At 41.8% G+C, this 24,815-nt stretch overlaps 1 long non-coding RNA gene across 1 annotated transcript; it reads right to left on the bottom strand.

Annotated features, from left to right (window-relative positions):
- Nucleotides 1–25: 25 nt before the first annotated feature.
- On the bottom strand, nucleotides 26–21,387 carry LOC130679192 (uncharacterized). Its single transcript, XR_008992274.1, has 2 exons — nucleotides 20,983–21,387; nucleotides 26–4,191 (listed from the first exon to the last, which is right to left on the bottom strand). It is a non-coding gene; the product is annotated as an uncharacterized LOC130679192 (long non-coding RNA).
- Nucleotides 21,388–24,815: the final 3,428 nt, after the last annotated feature.

Below are 24,815 nucleotides of genomic sequence, written 5' to 3'. Positions count from 1 at the left end.
AGACTAAACTCACCAATGCCAAATATGAACCTAAATTAAAATTTAATATGCTTGCCTTATTCAAAGATTTTCCTTAGATTTAAAAGATGCAAAAGGGCTTGCTAGTTATGTGACAATTGAAATGGCATCTGGCTAGAGGCTTCCAGTGCAACTTCCCCCCACTGCTCAATAAAAACCTATAAAGACAGAAATGAAAAATGAAAATTTACAATACTGCTGAAAACCAGAGCCACATAACAATTTCTAGATACCCTGAGGTAGATGAGTTAAGTTTAGCAAAAGTTATTATTTTCACTTCTTGGAACACCAAGGAAAAAGGGGAAAAAGGATAAGATGTACTTTGTATAAACATGTCTAAGTATTTCAAGTGCATATTTACATGTATAATGTACAAATACACACATACAATAACAGTTGCAAGTAAGAGGTGGTTTTTAAAGAGCATTTTTTTGGAAAGCCAGAATAACTTGTTTTGTTCAATTCCAAATAACATTTAAAAAATTCATTAGTGCATTTGCCATTCATAGTTTTGCATCTGAGAATTTTTAGTTGCAATTTCTAAATAGTTGGTTCCAGTCATTCAGTGGGGGTGTTTAAATGTTTAACAATACGCTCTCCAATCAGTCAGTCAGCCCATCAAGCAATCAATAGCTAACCCTGATTTGCAGGCTTTGCTGATTTCCATTCTCCCACCATGGCCAATTGCAAACTACCAATGTGATATCACTGAACGTCAACCACTGTCATTTGATTAGTGGAGCCTTTAAATGTTTCATGTCCAATTTTGGAGCAGCCTAGCTGATGTCAGTGGAGTCAGACTTTGCCAAATCCTGCCCAAATTGCAGTTTCATGAGTCAAATAATAAATAAATGTTGTTTTGAGACAGTATGTTCGGCAGTGGGTTGGTTATGTAGCCCTGGGTGATGAGAACACTTCCTATTCCCTCTAGTCTGTGTGGTCATCACAGGGCCACTTCTTAGTTGTATTTGTGATCTTAGACCCTGCCATAGAGGAGATATGTAATTAATGTTTTTTATATAATAGCTAGGAGAGACAAAGTTCTCTCAAATGACAAAAAGAACAACAGAAAATGAAAGGAGTTTTATGGTCTTATTCAAGAATTCCAAGATAATTAGACTGAAAACATAAGACACGTTCAGGAATCCTTAGCAGGAACATATAGACTAAAAGCACAAAAGAAGAAATAGACACAGAAAAATATTTCAGAAACAACTTTCTTAATCATTATGTCATGATTTTGAATTACCAGAGTCACACAGTTCGATTAGGGAAAAGTCACACTTTGATTTTTTGAACTAACATCAGAACCAGGTAATTTGTAGAAGTTTAGTAAAATTTCTAAAACATACCTGCTATAAAAGTTAGGTTTTAATTAGCCCTAAAATTTAAGGAAGTCCAGTTGCCATGACCTGCTGATTGGAACTCTGGCAGTCTTGGGCTTTTCTTTTTTTCCTTCACATAATCCATTCTGTCTATTGACTTTTTTGTTGTTTCCTGCCTTATATCCACCACTCCGGTCCAGGCTCCTCAGGTCTGAATGATAGTATTTGATCAATACTTCAAGATCACAGCAATTGCACTTCTTTCTTTCAACTGACAAATTAATCTTCATCACACTTGTTTCTTCATATTATTCTTATACTAAGAAAAAAAACAGGGTTTCCGTTGTGTACAGGATGAAGTCCGAAGTCCTCGGTGACCTTTAAGAACACCATGATTTGGAACCAATGGACTTTTAATTCTCCTTCTCACCAATCCTTCAGTCCATTAGGTTTGGTATTCTCTTTGATATCCTAAATAAGCCTTATTTATATTATGTCTTTTGCTATCCTCTCTTTCCTGTTTGAGTCTTACTTGTTTTTCAGCTAGATTCAAGTTAAATAGTTGACTTAACCCGCAACTTCTAACTCCTCTTCATTAACATTTTTCGCAGACACTGAGCAGGTGAATTAGCTAAAACACTGCTGTGTGCAGCAACACGTCTATGGGTGCTGGGCCTGACTCGACGGGCAGAGCCCAGGCTGGATTTCAGTCCCCACTCAGTCCCTTGGCTCAAAGCTTTGGGCAGGACAGAACTGTACGACTGTGCACGGCAGGCGAGAGTTTGGATTATGAGGCAACCTTGAGGATGGAAAGCACGTGCTGAGGACAGAACTGGAAGACCAAAGAAGCGGGGCCCTTGATGAGGGTGGCACCTCTGTACCAGCCCTGGAGGGCCTTCTTCCTGACACAGTTATTCTGTGCTGTTATTTCATTCATGTTTCCTCAAGTTAGAGTCTAAACTTTATCAGGCAGAATATGTCTGCCTTATTTATCACTGTATGCCAGGGCCTCCCCCAGACCCTGGCCCACAGTCAGTGCTCAATAATACTTTACTTGAGAGCTCCCTGGATGAGTGAGAGATTGCCCTGTACAGGAAGGCCAGCTGGTCTCTCCTCAGCTGGTGATGTGGAGGACCCTGGGCATCACGGCCCCGCCCTGCCCACCAAGGGCCTCCCACATGCCCATATGTGGGCACAAGATGGGTCTGCTCTGGCTGGCCTCTGTGACCTCATAAGGCCCAGGGGGCTCCGGTGTCTATAAGAGGCCCAGGAGCCAGCCCCTGGCTCATATTCCACACCTGCTTACAGGTTGGCTGGCTCAGCTAAGGTGGTACCTCCTGCTCTGAGCACACAGACCAAATCCACCCGGCACAATGGCCAGATATACACATTGCAGTCATAAGCAGAGCAGATGCTGCCGCCAGAGACTAAGAAATAACCCAAGAAGGAAGCGATGCTGCCAGAGGCAGGGAAGAAGAGGTGAGGGGCTTTGTTCAGGGGGCAGAGCTGGAGGAGGCGATGCGGCCAGAGGCAGAGAATAGGTGAGAGGCTTTGCTGGGGGCTCGGCTCATGTTGAAATCCCCCGCCTCTCTTATTCCCCACAGTGTGCTATCATCGTTGTTACACTATGCAGTGCAGAAATAGCAAAAACAAACGCAAGTTCACCAAGTATCTGAGTAAGATTTTGCCCACTGTGAAGAAGTTTTACTGCTATCTTGTGAATGCCACCATCCTAAGGAAACGAACAAGACCCTCCTAATTAATCAATGACACTGCCTCTGCAGGCCCTACACCACCTTCCTCTGTCCTGAGTGTGTGCCCTTCCCGGGCTGCTACCTAAGGGGTCTACCCTTCAAGGTGCCACATGTCTATTGCCTCCTGCAGCTCTCTCCCAGAGCCACTTTGCAGGTGGGGAAGCCCAGGCTGGCAGTGACCTTGCCAGAGCCTTTTCAGGTCCTGGGGTCCCCAAGTAGGCCCTAACCCCTGCCCAGACCAGCAACTGGAGAGGCCTCAGGCCCCTGGGGCAAACTAAGGGCCAGCCAACCTCCTTTGTCCACAGGAGGGGTGGGCTTTCCTTCACCCTGAGGTTGAGTGGCAGGAGCCAGGGAGAGCGCTCCAGGGCTGGCTGGGCTGTGTGGAAGGTGTGCACCCAGAGCCAGTTCCACAGACAGCAGACTGGCAGTCCTGGGGAAGTGAAAAGTGGGCAGAGCCTGGGAGTCTCAGGGCCATGGGGGGACAGGGGTGGACTGGAGTCCGGAACTGGGCCCCAGGCCCCTCCCTGGGACACGCCCGGCCATCCCTGCAGTGAGCAGCTGGGGTCCCAGGTGGGAGGTCCTTCTGCGGGCCAGGTGGGGCCTTCCCAGCCTGGTCCAGTCCTGAGGGGGCCGGCTGCCGTGTTAAGGGAGTGGGCTGTGTCTATACTCTTCCATGAAGGGACCCCTGGAGCCTAGGAGCTTCACTGATCTGCCTCCGGTAACCTGACCACTGTGCTTATAGAGTGAGTCGGGGGGCTACAGTGAGGCCTGACCCTTCCCCAGGATCCCACAGATCTCCACCCAGTTGTCACACTGGATCTTGTCCCAATCTCTGACTACTCCCAAGCCACAACCCGAATCTGCCTCCCCCAGCACCCTATAGATCCCTCCCCAGCAGGGCCAGGAGCTGCTCATGCTGAGTTCTGGGCCCGTCTCCATCTCTGTGCTCAATGGCTTTCTGTTGGCAGCTTGAAATGGGCCACAAACAGGTAAGTGGTGGCAGAGCTCACGCTGGCCGTCGGGGTGCCGGGCTGACGCTTGAAGCTGTTCCCGGGTGTCTTCAGTGGGAGTCTGGCTCGCCAGGGCTCGGGGCTCTGCAGAAACATGGGACATACACAGGAGAATGGACTTAGAGAGTATTATGCAAACTGATAGAAGCCATGTGGAAAAGACAAATACCATATGATTTCATTTATTTGTAGAATATGGAAACAAAATGAACAAAATAGCAGTACACTCATAGACACTGAGAAGGGACTGCTGGCTACCATGGGGGAGGGGTTGGGGCTAGTGGGTGGGGAGGATGAGAGGGATAAAGGGGCACAAAAATTCTCAATCATAATGTTTAAGTTGGTCACAGGGATGGTAGTTATTATGGAGAATATAGCTAATGATTCTGTAACATCTTCCTATGTTGACCGATTGTAACTGCACTATTGGGGTAAGGATGTAATAATATGGGTTACTGTTGAACCTCTGTATGGTATATTTGAAACCAATTTAGAATTTTCATCAATGATACTTCAATAAAAAAAAAGTGATGCATTGCCCCCCTCTCTCCTTCCTTCCCTCTACTCCTTCCTTCTTCTCTCCTTTTATCCTTCTCTCTTTTATATAGAGGAAGACAGGTATTTGTGAAATGGGATGTGAGAAAGGAGAATCAGCCTAATTGTTCAATAGGCAAACCATTGTTAGAAAAGTGAACTCATAGAGGGACCAGTCATGATGAATGTGTGATCCTTGTAAATTCCAGACTGAATAAAGAAGCTATAAAGAATAAGAATATTTGGGGGATAATTGGAGAAGATTGACTATGGACTGTTTGTTAGATAATACTACAGTATCATGTGAAATTTCTTGGGTATAATAAATAGTATTATATTTATATTAGTAGAAAGTCTCCATTATTATAAGACACTAAATCTTTAAGGGTGAGGAACCATGTTACTTGCCCTTACTTTCAAATTTTTCACATAAAAAGTCAGAAAAAAAAACAGATGAAGCAAATGTGGCAAAATATTCATAAATCGGGGTGAAGATAAACAAGGGATATTCTGAGTGTATGTGTATCATGGGATACTGATGATGTTATGTTTATATGAGTAAGACTAGAAGGATAGTTTAGTACAATAGAAAAAGAAAACAGTTTTGAGGCATATAAATAAATCTGAGAAGGTGGGTATCTTATGCAATAAACCACAGCTTGCTTCCACTTGATTATGACATGCCTCAGAGCAAATAGAGATGATTTAAAAGACTTAAAAATGAATTTGGCCATACTAGAGTAATCTGTCTGTGGAGAGTGAGATTATCAAATTTTTCTTAAATTCCACAATTGGTAAAAAAAAAACATGTATCATTAATAGTCCCAAATCACACAGGTCAAAACCAACCCATGCTTAGTTCCATGTGCACATGAGCTGTTTGGCAACAGCCCCACTTCTCTAGAGCCAACCAAGTGCTTTATTCGCCAATGACAGTTGTGACTATAGAGGTAATCCTTTTCGAGATTGTTCCTTGTGATTAATAAAAATGAGAACAGAAGCAGTTGTACCAAGGTCACATTTTCAGGTAAATTAATGATGATGTATTTTTTGGCCAAAAAATATTGAAAATTAAGGATTAAAAAATTAGCTGCCTTTGAATTCCTAGATGAGACTAGTGACTTAGCATCTTTTCTTCCCAAGATTATTTGTAAATCAATCTACTTTGTATTGATTATCATTTTATTAGAACAAAGGTTCCCTTTTATGCTTTTGGTATATAAGTTATATGAGGAAACATAGTGGGGCCTGAACTGTGTATGAAAAGGGCTTCCTCTCTTCCCTCACGAGGGCCCAGAACCTAAATGAGCCCTCAGATTTCATAGTTAGGTCTGCTCTGATGCTCTTAAACATGACCTACAGTTCTAGTTCCAAAGAGTTTCCTTCACTTTCCATGGGCAGTGCTCGATTTCTTTTTGCCATTAATTTTCCTCTTCCCAGACTCTTTAATAAAATTGATTTGGGAGAGAGATGAGGAGAAAGGCACAGTATCCCAAATGCTGATAATATAAACAAGAACCCTAACAGCTGATATGCTCACAAATGTACATAAAGCTGGTATGGCTCAAGGCACACTCTGTGGTATGTGCCATGGAGGTGTTTTAAACATGTAGTTGGAAATAAGTTTAAATTTACCTAAGAGTTAGAAAGACAGTACAGAAAGTTCTCATATACCCTTTACCTACCCTCACCTAATGTTAACACCTTAGATAACCATAGAACATTTATCAAAGATAAGAAATTAATATTGGTGCAAAACTATTACTTATGCAGATTTCCTAAGGTTTTCCACAAATACCCATTTTCTGTCCCAGGAGTCAATCCCAGAGACCATGATGCCACACTGTATTTAACCATCCAAGTGTCCTCTAATCAGTGACAGTTTCTCAGTCTTTGTTTGTTTTCTAGGATCTTGACATTTTTGAGGAGCACTGGTCACATATTTTGTAGAATAACTCTCGATTTCTGTTTATCTGATTTTTTTCCTTAGGATTACAGTGAGTTTATGAATTTTTTTGTAAAAAAATACCCCAGAAGCGATGTGCCCTTTTAAAAAAAATTTTGTTATCATTAATACACACTTACATGAGCAACAGTGTGGTTACTAGACTCCCCCCATTATCAAGTCCCCACCACATACCCCATTACAGTCACTGTCCATCAGCATAGTAAGATGCTATAGAATCACTAGTTGTCTTCTCTGTGCTATACTGCCTTCCCCAGGCCCCACCTGTACATTATGTGTGCTAATCGTAATGCCCCTTTTTCCCCTTATCCTTCCCTTCCCACCCATCCTCCCCAGTCCCTTTCCCTTTCGTAACTGTTAGTCCATTATTGGGTTCTGTGAGTCTGCTGCTGTTTTGTTCCTTCTGTTTTTGCTTTGTTCTTATACTCCACAGATGAGTGAAATCATTTGATACTTGTCTTTCTCCACCTGGCTTATTTCACTGAGCATAATACCCTCTAGCTCCATCCATGTTGTTGCAAATGGTAGGATTTGTTTTCTTCTTATGGTTGAGTAATATTCCATTGTGTATATGTGCCACATCTTCTTTATCCTTTCATCTACTGATGGACATTTAGGTTGCCTCCATTTCTTGGCTATTGTAAATAGTGCTGCGATAAACATAGGGGTGCATCTGTCTTTTTCAAACTGGGCTCCTGCATTCTTAGGGTAAATTCCTAGGAGTGGAATTCCTGGGTTAAATGGTATTTCTATTTTTAGTTTGTTGTTGAGGAACCTCCATACTGCTTTCCTCAATGGTTGAACTAATTTACATTCCCACCAGCAGTGTGATGTGCCCTTCTTATTACATCTTCTCAGAGGGTAATCACAGGGACTTAAAAAATGCATGTTTCTCTTCAGGCAAGTGAGATAAAGAAAAGCATTGTGCATTAAGAAAAAAAAAATTGTATGATACTCTTTGCTGGCATTTTTGGCCTGCTGGCCACAAGCCAATACTACAAGCTAGCAGGTAGGTGCTGCCCGAACTTCAGTAGTTCTCCACATTCATCTTCGCAGCCTCTGTTACCCCCGCAGTGAACTCATGAGCATGCTCCCTGCAAGGACGTCCTTCCTGCCTCTGTACCATGCTTCTGTAATGCCTCTTCGAAGGGGGAACCTTTCCACATCTGCTCTCCATTGTCTCTTATCAACAACTGTAACAACTAGAGACAGTCCCTATGACTTTTTCATTTTGTTCCAGCCAAGAAATTCCCTGGTAACTTCAAAAAAGGGCTATTAATTCTCATGATCTCTTTCCTTTTCTCTCTCTCCTGTCTTGAAAGCTACATCCAGCCAAGAGGCAGCCAGGGGAGTCTACCCTCCTTCCTCAGGTAGGTCCCACCTTGCAGATAGAGGGTTAGATCATCATAAATACACTGCTGAGGAACAGGGAGAGGGAGGGAAAGGAAGATGAGTGACCGTGTGTGTCCCACGCTGAGCACTTTCCAGCAGATACCATTTAAACCCAAGAAGCCGCTGAGGCAAATATCATTTACACTGTTTTACACATGAGGAGTGGAGTTCAGCGGGATTTAAAAAATTCTTCAAAGTCAGTTGAGCAGTAAGGAGTAAAGGCCAAAGATCCCCTCCCTCATCTGGAGGTATAAATCACACACCCTCCTGATGTGACCAACAAAATCTAAAACTGGCTCCATTCTCCTGGAGGACCAATAATTGCCCTAAGATAACTGATGACAGCTGCTATTTCTGTGCCTCTCGTCCCTTTTGAAAGGCAGAAATGATGTGAACAACAACATCCATACCACACAAGGGTTTTACAAAATGTGTTTTTCTGTTTCTGATGGCTCCCTGAGTTATGCTCAACAATAATTAAAAGTTCCTTGCAGAAATTGGCAAAATGTGAAACTAAACACAAAATTCTTTTACTCTTGGCTTTGACTTTATTTGTCTGTAGAGATCTTGACCTTGTAGAACTTATTTCCTCATGCCCAAAGCTTTAGGGCTCCCTATGAAAAACAAGAAGTCCAGTAGCTGATCACATGACTCTAAAGGAGACATGGGCAGTCTGGCACCTCCTGGGAACTCTTCATTTCATGTGAGATTCTGTGCCTGGGTGTTTGATCATTCTCCACACCTAAGTGCCTACTTTGATAATCTTGCCAGAACACTGGTCTTCTAAAACTGCATTGCTATTTCCAGCCCTTACCAGAAATCTTTAAACCAAACCACGTGACCCTCATGCACTGATTTTAGCCAGTATAACTCTGACCAGTCCCTCAGAGCAGGGCCATCTGCAGTTGTTATGAGATATGCTCACAAATGTTCTAGGTCTCCTTTCCTCTCAGGTGCAAAGAAGAATGTGCTTCCCATTCCTCTTTGAAGGTAGCTGTGGCCATGTTCAAATCCTAATTCTTCGCTTTGCTAGTTTAAGTAACCTGAGCAAGAAAGTTATACACCTAAGTTTTCTCATCTGTCCAAAGAGGAAAACATTCTTAACTCAGAGGGTCATTGTAATGGTTAATTAAGTGAGTATATAAAGCATCTACCATGGATATTTGCAGGGTTTTCTCTTAATTTTCCTTCTCTCATTACTGCAAACAGAGTCTCCTTTATCTTCTTTCCAACCCACTCTGAACATATAACCTGAAGACAGATAAAGGGGACACAATCATGTAGTGTACCAGTTAATTCTTATAAGCAGCTCTTTCCCATCATAATACAAAAGAGTGGGCAAACATTACTTCTTATAAAAGTCTGCATTGCTAGTTCCTGGCACAGTTTCAGAATAAACCAGACACACAGTAAATGTATACTAATTCTGTCTGACAATGAGGAAAGGAAGACCTCCACCTGCAACTTAAACACATTCTTCAAAATGCAGCTTCTTTGATCCATCACTTATTTATGTGACATCTTTCTTTTTTTTTTTTTTAATTTCATTTTGGTATCATTAATCTACAGTTACATGAAGGACATTATGTTTACTAGGCTCCCCCCTTCACCAAGTCCCCCCAACATCCCCATTCACAGTCACTGTCCTTCAACAAAGTATGATGCTGTAAAATCACTGCTTGTCTTCTCTGTGTTGCACAGCCCTCCCCGTGCCCCCCCACACTATACATGCTAATCGTAATGCCCCCTTTCTCTTTTAGCGCCCTTATCCCTCCCTTCCCACCCGCCCTCCCCAGTCCCTTTCCCTTTGGTAACTATTAGTCCATTCTTGGGTTCTGTGCTTCTGCTGCTGTTTTGTTACTTCAGTTTTCTTTTGTCCTTTTTTTTTTGTTTGTTTTTTTGAGGGCATCTCTCATATTTATTGATCAAATGGTTGTTAACAACAATAAAATTCTGTATAGGGGGGTCAATGCTCAATGCACAATCATTAATCCACCCCAAGCCTAATTTTCGTCAGTCTCCAATCTTCTGAGGCATAACGAACACGTTCTTACATGGAGAACAAATTCTTACATAGTGAATAAGTTACATGGTGAACAGTACAAGGGGAGTCATCACAGAAGCTTTTGGTTTTGCTCATGCATTATGAACTATAAACAGTCAGTTCAAATATGAATACTCATTTGATTTTTATACTTGATTTATATGTGGATACCACATTTCTCTCTTTATTATTATTATTTTTAATAAAATGCTGAAGTGGTAGGTAGATACAAGATAAAGGTAGAAAACATAGTTTAGTGTTGTAAGAGAGCAAATGTAGATGATCAGGTGTGTGCCTGTAGCCTATGTATTAATCCACCCTAGACACGGGCAATAAAACATCCACGTATGCGTAAGATTTCTCTCAGAACGGAGGGGGGAGGTTCTAAGCCTCACCTCTGTTGATCAACAGTTTCTCACCTGATGGCCCCCCTGCGACTGTGCCTGTCTTAGGTTGTTCCTCCCTTGAGGAATCTTACCCATCTCTGGCTAACCAGTCATCTTCCGGGGCCATACAGGGAAATGTTAAGTTGGTAAGTGAGAGAGAAGCCTTATTATTTAAAAAGGTTAGCTTTTTACTTCTTTGCATATTTATGCCCTGTGGCTTCTATGCCCAGCATTTGTCTTGAGGTATCTTTACCACTTGGAAGAATTATGATACTTGGTAAATTCAATATGAGGCACGAATTCTATTTAAGGGTTGTAGTTAGGAAGGAAGAAGGAAAGCTATAGAAGTAGCAGGCAGAAGAAAACATGGGAAGATTGATTATTTCTTCGACATATCTTCTTGTAGTGTAACTTCAGCATGTATAGGTTTTAAACTACTAATTAAATTGTGCACACACATTAACATAATAGGAGTACAGTTACATAACCAAAGCATACCTGTAATTACCAGCCATCTCCAGTGAAACCAAGAAAACCAGTTAGGCACCTTAGGCATTTGTGAAAACTTATCTATGATATGGTGGATATTGTCCAACTGAACTCGAACAGTCTGAGAGAAATCAGACAAATTAAAACAGTCCATTCCTGGGGACGTTCACATCCCATATGTTCTTTTAACAGTAAATAGTCTGTAGTTGTAAGATTTTGGAGAGCTACAATTTGCAGTTCTCCTAATTCTTGGTTGAGTTCCAACAGTATAGATCCAGTCCAATTTGTTGTTTTACTGTATGCACAGGCCAGCTTAGATATCTCCTTCATCATTCCCATGGCAAGTCCAGGAACTGGTGGGATGAGTGCATCTACAGCTGTAGCAGTGCGTGGATCTTTGTTGGGGTTTTTTGATGATCATCTTCTGGCATGAGTCTTCCAGAGAGTGCAGATGTTGGAAGTTCTTTTTCATATCGTATCTTAGTTCATTTTCGGGGTAGCCAAATTAGGCTTTGATCCTCTGTATAAACACAAACAGACCTTTTGCCTACACTTTTATATGCCCTTTATACTCTTGTGTAGAACTCATTGGAGGTTACAACACAGGAACTGCCCCCCTTTTTTTTTTTTTTTGGTATCACTAATCTACACTTACATGACGAATATTATGTTTACTAGGCTCTCCCCTATACCAGGTCCCCCGTATAAACCCCTTTACAGTCAATGTCCGTCAGCATAACAAAATGTTGTAGAATCACTACTTGCCTTCTCTGTGTTGTACAGCCCTCCCTTTTCTCCTACCCCCCCATGCATGCTAATCTTAATACCCCCCTAATCCCTCCCTACCCACCCATCCTCCCCAGTCCCTTTCCCTTTGGTACCTGTTAGTCCATTCTTGAGTTCTGTGATTCTGCTGCTGTTTTGTTCCTTCAGTTTTTCCTTTGTTCTTATACTCCACAGATGACTGAAATCATTTGGTATTTCTCTTTCTCCGCTTGGCTTATTTCACTGAGCATAATACCCTCTAGCTCCATCCATGTTGTTTCAAATGGTAGGATTTGTTTTTTTCTTATGGCTGAGTAATAGTCCATTGTGTATATGTACCACATATTCTTTATCCATTCATCTGCTGATGTACATTTAGGTTGCTTCCATATCTTGGCTATTGTAAATAGTGCAGCAATAAACGTAGGGGTCTTTTTCAAACTGGAGTGCTGCATTCTTGGGTAAATTCCTAGAAGTGGAATTCCTGGGTCAAATGGTATTTCTATTTTGAGCATTTTGAGGAACCTCCATACTGCTTTCCACAATGGTTGAACTAATTTACATTCCCACCAGCAGTGTAGGAGTGTTCCCTTTTCTCCACAACCTCGCCAACATTTGTTGTTGTTTGTCTTTTGGATGGTAGCCATCCTTACTGGTGTGAGATGATATCTCATTGTGGTTTTAATTTGCATTTCTCTGATGACAAGCGATGTGGAACATCTTTTCATGTGTCTGTTGGCCATCTGAATTTCTTCTTTAGAGAACTGTCTATTCAGCTCCTCTGCCCGTTTTTTAATTCGCTTATTTGCTTTATGTTTGTTGAGGTGTGAGTTCTTTATATATTTTGGATGTCAATCCTTTGTCGGATCTGTCATTTACAAATATATTCTCCCATACTGTAGGGTTCCTTTTTGTTCTATTGATGGTGTCCTTTGCTATATAAAAGCTTTTCAGCTTGATATACTCCCATTTGTTCATTTTTTCTTTTGTTTCCCTTGCCCGGGGAGATATGTTCAAGAAGAGGTCACTCATGTTTATGTCCAAGAGATTTTTGCCTACGTATTTTTTCTAAGAGTTTTATGGTTTCATGACTTACATTCAAGTCTGATCCATTTCGAATTTACTTTTGTGTATGGGGTTAGACAGTGATCCAGTTTCATTCTCTTACTGTAAGATAAACTCTAGCCGAAATAAGCAGGCAAATAGAGGGAACAAAGGGCCAGGTAATTTATTTAAATACCCCCAGGTGAGGTTCTGTAGCCTTCTTGTCAGAGGCCAGAGAAGTCACACCCGGTCAGGGTGGTGGGGGCTTATAAGGGATTAGGAGGGGGAGGAGTGGGCAAGCTATCCTAGGGGGTGTTGAGAGGTATGATTGGCTAAAGGTGACATAATAGTCAACTAGAAACTTTTTTCTTTCCAAGAGGGAGGAGGCTGACATCCAGGTCTTAGTTGGCACATCAGGATGGAATTCAGGGAGAGCTGTCCCCTTTCCATATACGGCATGGACTTTGGGGTCTGGTCTGTTCTCCCCCTATGGCATCTCTCTGTTCTGATTGCATGTCCTTGTTTTTCCTTTCTCAGCCTAACACTTACATGTAGCTGTCCAGTTTTGCCAGCACCAGCTGTTGAAGAGACTGTCATTTCCCCATTGTATGTCCATGGCCCCTTTATCGAATATTAGTTGACCATATATGTTTGGGTTAATGTTTGGAGTCTCTATTCTGTTCCGTTGGTCTGTGGCTCTGTTCTTGTTCCAGTACCAAATTGTCTTGATTACTGTGGCTTTGTGGTGGAGCTTGAAGTTGGGGAGTGAGAACCCCCCCACTTTATTCTTCCTTCTCAGGACTGCTTTAGCTATTTGGGGTCTTTCATTTTTCCATATGATTTTTTGAACTGTTTGTTCCAGTTCATTGAAGAATGCTGTTGGTAATTTGATAGGGATTGCATCGAATCTGTATATTGCTTTGGGCAGGATGGCCATTTTGATGATATTAATTCTTCCTAGCCAAGAGCATGGGATGAGTTTCCATTTGTTAGAAAACTCTTTAATTCCTCTTAAGAGTGTCTTATAGATTTCAGAGAATAGGTCTTTCACTTCCTTGGTTAGGTTTATTCCTAGGTATTTGATTCTTTTTGATGCTATTGGGAATGGAATTGTCTTCCTGATTTCTCTTTGTATTAGTTTATTGTTAGTGTATAGGTAAGCCACAGATTTCTGTGTGTTAATTTTGTATCCTGCAACTTTGCTGAATTCCGATATCACCTCTAGTAGTTTTGGAGTGGAGTATTTAGGGTTTTTTATGTACAATATCATGTCATCTGCAAATAGTGACAGTTTATCTTCTTCTTTACCAGTTTGGATTCCTTGTATTTCTTTGTTTTGTCTGATTGTCGTGGCTAGGACCTCCAGTACTATGTTGAATAACAGTGGGGAGAGTGGGCATCCTTGTCTTGTTCCCGATCGCAGAGGAAAAGCTTTCAGCTTCTCGCTGTTCAGTATGATGTTGGCTGTGGGTTTATCATAGATGGCCTTTATTATGTTGAGGTACTTGCCCTCTATTCCCATTTTGTTGAGAGTTTTTATCATGAATGGATGTTGAATTTTGTCGAATGCTTTTTCAGCATCTATGGAGATGATCATGTGGTTTTTGTCTTTCTTTTTGTTGATGTGGTGGATGATGTTGATGGATTTTCGAATGTTGTACCATCCTTGCATCCCTGGGATGAATCCCACTTGGTCATGGTGTGGTATGAATCCCACTTGGTCATGGTGTATGATCCTTTTGATGTATTTTTGAATTCAGTTTGCTAATATTTTGTTGAGTATTTTTGCATCTGTGTTCATCAGGGATATTGGTCTGTAGTTTTCTTTTTTGGTGTGGTCTTTGCCTAGTTTTGGTATTAGGGTGATGTTAGCTTCATAGAATGAGTTTGGGAGTATTCGCTCGTCTTCTATTTTTTGGAAAACTTTAAGGAGAATGGGTATTATGTCTTCTCTGTATGTCTCATAAAATTCCAAGGTAAATCCATCTGGCCTAGGGGTTTTGTTCTTTGGTAGTTTTTTGATTACTGCTTTAATTTAGTTGCTGGTAATTGGTCTGTTTAGATTTTCTGTTTCTTTCTGGGTCAGTCTTGGAAGGTTGTATTTTTCTAGGAAGTTCTCCATTTCTCCTAGGTTTCCCAGCTTGTTAGCATATAGGTTTTCATAGTACTCTCTAATAATTCTTTGTATTTCTGTGGGGTCCGTCGTGATTTTTCCTTTCTTGTTTCTGATTCTGTTAATGTGTGTTGACTCTGTTTTCCTCTTAATAAGTCTGGCTAGAGGCTGACCTATTTTGTTTATTTTATCGAAGAACCAGCTCTTGGTTTCATTGATTTTTGCTATTGTTTTATTCTTCTCAACTTTATTAATTTCTTCTCTGATCTTTATTATGTCCCTCCTTCTGCTGACCTTAGGCCTCATTTGTTCTTCTTTTTCCAATTTCGATAATTGTGACATTAGACCATTCATTTGGGATTGTTCTTTCTTCTCTAGATATGCCTGGATTGCTATATACTTTCCTCTTAAGACTGCTTTTGCTCTATCCCACAGAAGTTGGGGCTTAGTGTTGTTGTTGTCGTTTGTTTCCATATATTGCTGGATCTCCATTTTGATTTGGTCATTGATCCATTGATTATTTAGGAGCGTGTTGTTAAGCCTCCATGTGTTTGTGAGCCTTTTTGCTTTCTTTGTACAGTTTATTTCTAGTTTTATGCCTTCGTGGTCTGAAAATTTGGTTGGTAGAATTTCAATCTTTTGGAATTTACTGAGGCTCTTTTTGTGGCCTAGTATGTGGTCTATTCTGGAGAATGTTCCATGTGCACTTGAGAAGAATGTGTATCCTGTTGGTTTTGGATGTAGAGTTCTGTAGATATTTATTAGGTCCATCTGTTCTCGTGTGTTGTTCAGTGCCTCTGTGTCCTTACTTATTTTTTGTCTGGTGGATCTGTCCTTTGGATTGAGTGGTGTGTTGAAGTCTCCCAGAATGAATGCATTGCATTCTATATCCTCCTTTAATTCTGTTAGTATTTGTTTCACATATGTTGGTGCTCTTGTACTGGGTGCACATATATTTATAATGGTTATATCCTCTTGTTGGACTGAGCCCTTTATCATTATGTAGTGTCCTTCTTTATCTTTTGTTACTTTCTTTATTTTGAACTCTATTTTTTCTGATACTAGTACTGCAACACCTGCTTTTTTCTCTCTGTTGTTTGCATGAAATATCTTTTTCCATCTCTTGACTTTAAGTCTGTGCATGTCTTTGGGTTTGAGGTGAGTCTCTTGTAAGCAGCATATGGATGGGTCTTGCTTTTTCATCCATTGTATTACTCTGTGTCTTTTGATTGGTGCATTCAGTCCATTTACAGTTAGGGTGATTATTGAAAGATATGTACTTATTGCCATTGCAGGCTTTAAGTTTGTGTTTACCACAGGTTCAAGGTGAGCTTCTTTACTATCTTACTGTCTAACGTAACTCGCTTACTGAGCTTTTATAAACATGGTCTTATGATTCTTTATTTCTCTCCCTTCTGATTCCTCCTCCTCCATTCTTTGTATGTTGGGTGTTTTGTTCTGTGCTCTTTTTAGGAGTGCTCCCATCTAGAGCAGTCCCTATAAGATGCTCTGTAGAGGTGGTTTGTGGGAGGCAAATTCCCTCAACTTTTGCTTCTGTGGGAATTGTTTAATCCCTCCTTCATATTTAAATGATAATCGTGCTTGATACAGTATTCTTGGTTCGAGGCCCTTCTTTTTCATTGCATTAAGTATATCATGCCATTCTCTTCTTGCCTGTAAGGTTTCTGTTGAGAAGTCTGATGATAGCCTGATGGGTTTTCCCTTGTAGGTGACCTTTTTTTTCTCTCTGGCTGCCTTTAATACTCTGTCCTTGTCTTTGATCTTTGCCATTTTAATTATGTGTCATGGTGTTGCCCTCCTTGGATCCCTTGTCATGGGAGTTCTCTGTACCTCTGTGGTCTGAGAGGCCATTTCCTCCCCTAGTTTGGGGAAGTTTTCAGCAATTATTTCTTCAAAGACACTTTCTATCCCTTTTTCTCTCTCTTCTTCATCTGGTACCCCTATAATGCAGATATTGTTCCATTTTGATTGGTCACACAGTCTCTTAATATTCTTTCATTCTTGGAGATCCTTTTTTCTCTCTCTGCATCAGCTTCTCTGCATTCCTGTTCTCTGTTTTTCTGGTCCATTAATGTTCTCTTGCATTTCGTCCATTCTGCTTTGAAGTCCTTCCAGAGATTGTTTTATTTCTGTATTCTCCCTCCTTAGTTCTTGCATATTTCTCTGCAAGTCCATCAATATGGTTATGACTTTTGTTTTGAATTCTTTTTCAGGAAGATTGGTTAAATCTATCACCGCAGGTTCCTTCTCAGGGGAAGATGTAGAAGATGTCGAAGATGTCTGGATCAGTCTTGTCTGTATCAAATTTTTTTGCCTTTTAATGTTGATAGGTACAGTGGTATGCTATTGACTCATCTGTCAGCTGGGAGAGCCAAGACTTTTTCCCCTTGCTCCTGGCCTTTCTTTACTGGGATAACTGCGACCCCTAGTGGCTTGTCTTGGGCAATTGCGTGTAGACTGGGTCTCTGTATCTTGCCCGGCTGGTATGGAGGAAGCCCCTTAATGTGGGCGTGGCCAGCCTCAGGCTGCTGCTCTGCTATGGCGGGGCCCCAGAGGGGTAATCGATCGGGGGCTGTTTGGCTGTTTACCTCCGTGAGGGGTCTCAGAGCTATTGCCCAGGGGTTTAGTGTGCCCAGAGTTCCCTGGAATTTCCAGCTGCTGGACTGTGACCCGGGATGCTTCCGTCCAGTTGTGGGGTCCCTGTCCCTTTAAGACTTTCAAAAATCACTCGCTTTTCTTTGTCCCAGGGGTGCTGGCTGCGGGACCCGCTCACAGGTCTTACTGTCCTGCTTCCCTAGTTTCCAGCACCCCACTCATGCACTGTGTGTCTGCGCTCTGGTGCGGATGGCTAGGGCTCGGTGTTTAGCAGTCCTGGGCTCTCTGTCCATCCCGCTCCGACTCCTCTCCCTCCGCGGGGTGCTGGGGCGAGGGGCGCTCGGGTCCCGCCGGGCTGCGGATTGTTTCTTACCCCTTTCACCAGGCGCTGGGTTCTCGCAGATGTGGATGTAGTCTGGCTGTTGTCCTGTGTCTTCTGGTGTCTCTTTTAGGGATAGTTGTATTTGTTGTATTTTCAAAAATATACATGTTTTTGGGAGGAGATTCCCACTGTCCTACTCATGCCGCCATCTTGGCTCCGCCTCTGTAAATAAATACTTTATATAATAAGAAATAGCTGGAAAGTGCTTTGGGGAAAACAGTAGCGAAGGTCCAGGTAGATTAGAAATACTGAGGATGTGGGTGGTGGTGGTGGGGAGTTCAATTTTAAATTGGGAAACCCCAGTAGGTCTCATTAAGGAGATGCTATTTGAACAAAGACATAAAAGAAGGTAGGTGTGTTCATGTTCTGAGAGAAATCTTCTGCATACATGGATGTTTATTGCCCTCGTCTAGCTCGGATTAACACATAGTCTACAGGCACACACCTGATCATCTACATTTGCTCTCTTACAACACTAAACTCTGTGTTCTACCTTTATCTCGTATCTACCTACCACTTCAGCATTTTATTAAAAAATAATAATAATAGAGAAATGTGGTATCCACATATAAATCAAGTTTAAAAATCAAATGAATAGTCATACTTGAACTGACTGTGTATAGTTCATAATGCATGAACAAAACCGAAAGCTTCTGTGATGACTGCCCTTGCACTGTTCACCATGTAACTTATTCACTATGTAAGAATTTGTACTCCATGTAAGAATTTGTTCGTTATGCATCAGAAGATTGGAGACTGACGAAAATTGGGCTTGGGGTGGATTAATGATTGTGCATTGAGTATTGACCCCCCTATACAGAAATTTATTGTGGTTAACAACTATTTGATCAATAAATATGAGAGATGCCCTCACAAAATATATATATATATATATATATATATATATTTAAACACACTTCCAATTGTAAAATAAATAAGTAACCGGGATGTAATGTATAGCATAAGGAATATAGTCAAAATATTGTAACAACTTGGTATGGTGATACCTGGTACCTAGAATTATCATGTATATAAATGTTGAATCACTGTGTTGTACACCTGAAACTAATGTAATGCAATACTGTTGTCAACTACCCTTCAATAAAAATAAAAAAATAAAAAATAAAAAAAAGAAGGTAGGTGTGTAGATTTCAGGAGTAAAAGCATTCTGGTATAGCAAACAGCAAATGCAAAGGTCCTAAGATAAAAATATATGCATTTTTTTGTGACACAGGTTGGGGGCCAGGATAGTCAGAATGAAGTGCACCAGGGAGGAGATAGTATGAGGTAAAGACAGAGCATAAATTATGTCTCGTAAGTCATTTTAAGAATTTTTGACTTCATTTGGAGTGAGATGGGGAAATTTTGGAGAGTTTTGAGCACAAAAGTAGCAAGAACTGACACTTTTAAGATAACTCTGACCTATGTGCTGAGAACAGACTGTAGAGGGACGTGGGTAGAAGCAGGGTTTAGGGTGGACAGTCAGAGGACTATTGTCATGATCCAGATGACAGGAATCTGTTCAGACTGGGGTGGTAGCAATGTGAATGGGCAGATGTGGTCAGGTTTCTGGATGGACTATATTCTGTAAAGGAGAGAATTAAGGATAATTAAAAGATTTTTACTCTAATCCATTAAGAGAACTGAGTAGACTTTAACTAAGATGGGGAAGTTGGAGAGCAGTTCAGAGGCAACGTTTATGTATTTCATTTTTAGACATATCAAGCATGAGATGCCTATTAGTAATAGACATGGAGAGTTTGGGTAGGCATTTGGATATATGTGTCTGAAGTTTAGGAGAGAAATCTGGGCAGGAAATACACATTTGAGAGTCCCCTGGCCTACAAATGGCACTGAAAGCCATGAGATTAGGTGCCATCTGGAAAGATCACCAGGTGACAAAGGAGTGGGCTTTGTGGTATTCCAGTACTAGGACGTTTGGAGGAGAAACACCAGTAAAGGAAACTGAGATGGAAGAATTAGGGAAGTAGGAGAAAAACTTAGTATGTTTTTCCCCAAGTAGCATTAAGTGCATCACAAGGGAACTTGCTGGAAATGCAGTTCTCCCATGCCTTGGGAGATCAGTAACTTCAGGGCGGTACCCAGCAGGTTATGTTTAGTGACTCTTCCAGGTGACTCTGATGTACGATTAAGAACAACTGCCATACAGGGGCAGTTGCATTTGGAATAAAAAAACTCACACTGTTTGTCTTAAATGTTCATGAGCTGCCACTGAGCTTAGGGGAGAAACTAGACATTCTCCCCGATGTAGTACAAAGCAGTCCCTCAGGGAGCTCACACTCTATCTAGTGCTTCAAGATGTTACTACATTGAGATTAATGCACTTACATACTTTCATATTCCTTATTTTCTCACTTTCCATTTCTTGTAGGCATGATTGCCTGGACCCTCCCAAGTTGGTTTCACGGATTCCAGTTCCTTTGGGTTAGATCTGATTAAAGCAACTGAAATGTAACTAAGGTTTTAGCCATTCAGGGATAATTAGCATTCCAAAACAGGAGCTTGTTTCCCCAAATGAATTCCCACAGTGGAAAGAAAGAGACAGAGATGGGGCATCAGAGAAAGAACCAAAAGGTGTTTGTATTAACTGCCTATTTCAGGCGGATTCTATACTTACCAACTCCCACTGCTGCCTTACCAAGGCATGCATGCATGAATGAGTGAACGAATTAATAAATGAATATATAAATAAGTAAAATGACAAATAACAAGGGAAATAATGCATACATCAGAAAATAAAAACATGACCTTTGAACTTTTCTTTAATATATAAGAAAGGTAGAAAGATTTATCCTAAGGGTAAGCAATCAAAAATGGAACAACGGTGTTTGCTAGTAGCCCAACAACCAATTTGGGGAAAGTGATTTTATATCTCAGAACCTCCACAGGTTTATCAATAAATATGTATAAGCCTAGATAACCTTCCCTGCAAACTCACCACAAGGGCTGAGATTGATCTTTCAGATATGTGGCGTTTATCCAACCAAGAACCAAGCAAAGATTAAGTTGCTATTGAAATAGATGGAAGAAATGATCTCTCGTTAAAGAGAGGAACTTGGGGTTGGGGGAATTTATCTTTTAATATTAAGTAAGTATAATTGTTTAATTAGGGCCGCGTCTCACCTCGCTCTGGCGGCCGGCGGCGTCCCCGCGGGCATCGGCCGGGCGGCGCGGTCACCGCGGCCCCGGCACGGCGCTCGGCCCCGGCTGGAGCGCGCCGCCCTCGGCCCGCCGGCTCCGGCTTCCACTACCGCTCCGGCTGCGGCTCCGGCTGGCCCGGCAGCAGCGGCGGCGGCGTCAGCGCGGAGGGGGACCGTTGGGAGCACTGGCCGGGGTCGCGGGGCGGGGAGGGGGTGGCGCCGTGAGCGGGACGGGCGAGGGGCTTTGGGAGGGAGGGGCCGCCCCAGCTCCGGGACGCGCGCGCCGGCGACCCCTTTCCCACGGCGGAGGGCGCACGCGGGTCCTCAGGGTTCGCAAGGGCGACGCTGGACCCCGCCGCTCCCCGTCGCTCCCCGCCCTCTCCCGCCGCGCCCCGGAACCCCTGCCCCGCGAGTCGCCCCAGGCTCGGCGGGGGGCGGGGACGGCGCCAGCGAGCTCCCCGCCCCCAGCTGCGGGGGGGCGGCCTGAGCGGCGGAGGCGGGCCTAATCCTCCCCGTCCCCGCCGCTGTGCGCTGCTCGCGCCCACGCCCTCCGCGACGCGGGCCAGGGTCGCCCACGGGGCGGGGGCGGAGGCGGGCGCGCGTGGGCGACTGAGGTCGCGAGGCCGCATATCCCTCCCCCGCGTGGCGCGGGTTCCTATGAACACTGACCTATGAAATGGTTTCCTCAGTTTGCGTGGTCACTTGCCAATCCTTTTGGTTTGTTTATTCTGCTGTGGTCTTTCTTTTTACAACTAGTATCGTGTTCATTTCCTGGAACACCTTAAATCTTTGGCTGATAGTTGTATGCCTTTAGTATAAACTTTAGATTTAGTTTAAGGCATTGAGTAGTATCTTTATACTTTATTTTCCCACCACTGTGTCTAGTAGAGATTTCTTTAAATAGGCCTGTTGTAAATATTCATTAAGTATTTTTAAAGCAATGACTAGATGAATAAAATTAATATAAAGATCTGAGATGTATAATTGAATTGTGTTAGGAAAATTTAACTGACAGATCACATTCCATCTGTAGTTTATGTTTACAGAAAGACGTAATGTCTAATACAGTTCTTTGGAGTGTATAATACTTACTTTCGTTTTTAACCTTACCTACTTTCAGATAATTTAGACATGAACTATACAGTTTTACAATATGTTAAATTCAAAAAAAAGAAAAAAAAAAGAAACAAACTTAGAGAGGCATAAAGAGTTTATGTCACCAGATTCCTCAGATAACCTCATTACTACTGCTGGGTTCATAATTTGGCTTAGTTTCCTGTCAGGTGTAGCATAAAAATAAACATCCTGAGCTAAGTAATACTCATGTCTGATATAAAATGCATACAAATTCCTCTGCAGGGTCAAATAATTTCTTGGAAATAAATTTAGTGAGACATATATCATGGAGATTTTGTATAAGGGGCAGTCTATACAGTTGATAATGTCTACATTTTTACCAAAGATTGTACACTGTTCAAATAAAGAGTTTTTATTTGACTCCTTTTCAAAGTTGAGGGTAGAGCTTTAAATCAGAGGAGAGAATAGCAAATAACTCAGTCCAAGCATTTCTGTGGAACTCTGAGCTGTTTATTTTCAAGTATTCCATGTGAGCCATATCTAATGTATGACAGAAACAATGTACTAAATCCAAATGAGTGGATACTTAACACCCCATGAAACTGTCATTCTTATATATACACATTTTAAGTTAGTCTTTAACAAGCACCCTTGACAACTTTAGCCATTGGATGTGAAGGGGCAAAGTCATGGATGTGGGTAGGAGACATGGATATAAAAACCCTTCTTTTCCTTTACGAAAGAACATTACATATTCTCATTGACTCTCAAGAGTTCTGCATCTGGGAACATGGAAGAAAGAAGTTGGATTGGAAATGTTGAGGGAGTGCAGGGAATGAATTATTAATTGACTTCATAGTTCCAAGAACTGAAGGGCGGATCCCTTGGCAACAATCTGATTTCAAAGGAATTGTCTCCAGACTCAAATCAGTCAACTTTCTAGGGTTGTTGACTAGAACAATCTACCTTTGGGTTGTTGACTAAATTATTTTTTACCTTTCCTTATTTAATCCTACACTGGTTAAAAAATTTCCTCTCCTGTTTTCCATTTCATTTTTTTTTTTTGGTTTAGAGATAGCGAGTCAATGGAATAAGTTCAACTCACTGTCAGTTCAACCATTCATTCGTCAAACACTTAACCGAGCATCCTGTGTTGAGGGCATAACAGTGAACTAGATAGCCACAGTATCTGTGTTCATGGGACTACAATCAAACAGGGAAAAATCCATACTGAACAGTACGTACACATCCGTCTTCAGTGATATGATATGTCAGATGCCTAGATAAATGCTCTTAAAACATAAAATTTATGAATACAATGCTTTAAAAAATGTAAACCACAGGGAGATTTACCATGAAGTTTATTGAAACTTATATTTCAGGGCCCCTTCTAAGGCCCCAGAAAATTAGTACCTGTTCTTTTGTATTATTTTTCTTAACAAGTCTCCCCCAGATTATATAATGTTCAGGTCCTACAAAGGCGATCCTTCCCTGTATTTATTCATAGATGAGTAAATGAGAAAGTAAGAGAAAAGTCTCAGAGGTAGTATACAAGGACAAACTGTGAATCCAGAAGGGTAAGTATCATTAAAACAGAATTCATCCTGGAATCATCTGTCCATCCTTTGTGGCCTTGGTATGGAGAGGCACCATGTGGGTGGGAGTTTGAAAAAGGTTAGGAACAGCCCTTCATAAAGTTAGGATCCCTAATGGTGATATATTCATTGGTAAGCCAGAAAAAAACAAAAACTTGCCCTGGAAAGGTACACTGATGTTAATTGCCTATTTGGGATTTGTTCTGATGGAGTTGAAAAAAGGACTCCTCAAGAATTCCTAACCACACACCTAACCTCAGGAGAATTTGGTGCCAGAATTAAATGCACTCATTTCGCCCCATGCTTAAAACTTAGTTCAAAATGGTGCTACAAATTCTGCTCGCTTCTCTCAGGCTGTTCTCTCTTTCCTTCTCATACAGGCACACAGCAGGTAAAAGAAGCTGATGGACAAATGCAGCATTCTGCTTGTAATTCTTTCAGCCTAAATCCTCAAGTCCATGAACAATATTTTATATTTGAAAGTTGCTGTGGATAATGGATTTGTCAATTGTTTTGCTGCTACAGAATATAGGTCACCATGCTTTTGGTCTGTTGCATTGGTTTCTTTATGGCTCATTCAACTACCACCATCTCCTTATCACCTTCATTGCCACTGCTTGTTGCCCACTCTCAAAACTAACGTTAACCTGTTCCAAGTTTTATACGCCCCCCCCCCCCGCTAGTACCAAGTTCTGTATCAACCATCTATTGCTGAAAATAAATAATTCAATAACGTGGCAGCTTATAACAGTGTAACACTTTTTCGTGATTCTCTGGTTTGGGTGGGTGGTGTCTTCTGGTTTCTGATGGCTCAGTCAAGTAGGTGCTTCATCTGGAGGACTGACTGGAGGCTGGTCCTCTCTCACATGACAGAGTCAATATTCCAAGAGGGGAAGGTCCGTGCATAAGTACTCAAGCCTCTGCTTGGGTCACATTTGCAATATCCTCTTGGCCACAGCAAGTCATATGGCTCAGCTCAGAGTCAGTGTGGGAGGCGACCGCACAAGGTTTCAAATATTGGAAAGTTTGACTTGTTGAGAATGAGTAATGTAACAATCTACCACAGAGAGATAGAAGTTGAGCACCCGACTTTATATGGATATGTAGCCAAACAGTTTCTTAAAATTATTCCTAGTTAGAGGAT

Source organism: Manis pentadactyla, chromosome 10 (genome assembly GCF_030020395.1).
Source record: "Manis pentadactyla isolate mManPen7 chromosome 10, mManPen7.hap1, whole genome shotgun sequence".
Lineage (NCBI taxonomy): Eukaryota > Metazoa > Chordata > Mammalia > Pholidota > Manidae > Manis > Manis pentadactyla.
The sequence above is the reverse complement of the archived record's forward strand: the minus strand, read 5'-3'. Positions and strand labels throughout refer to the sequence as shown.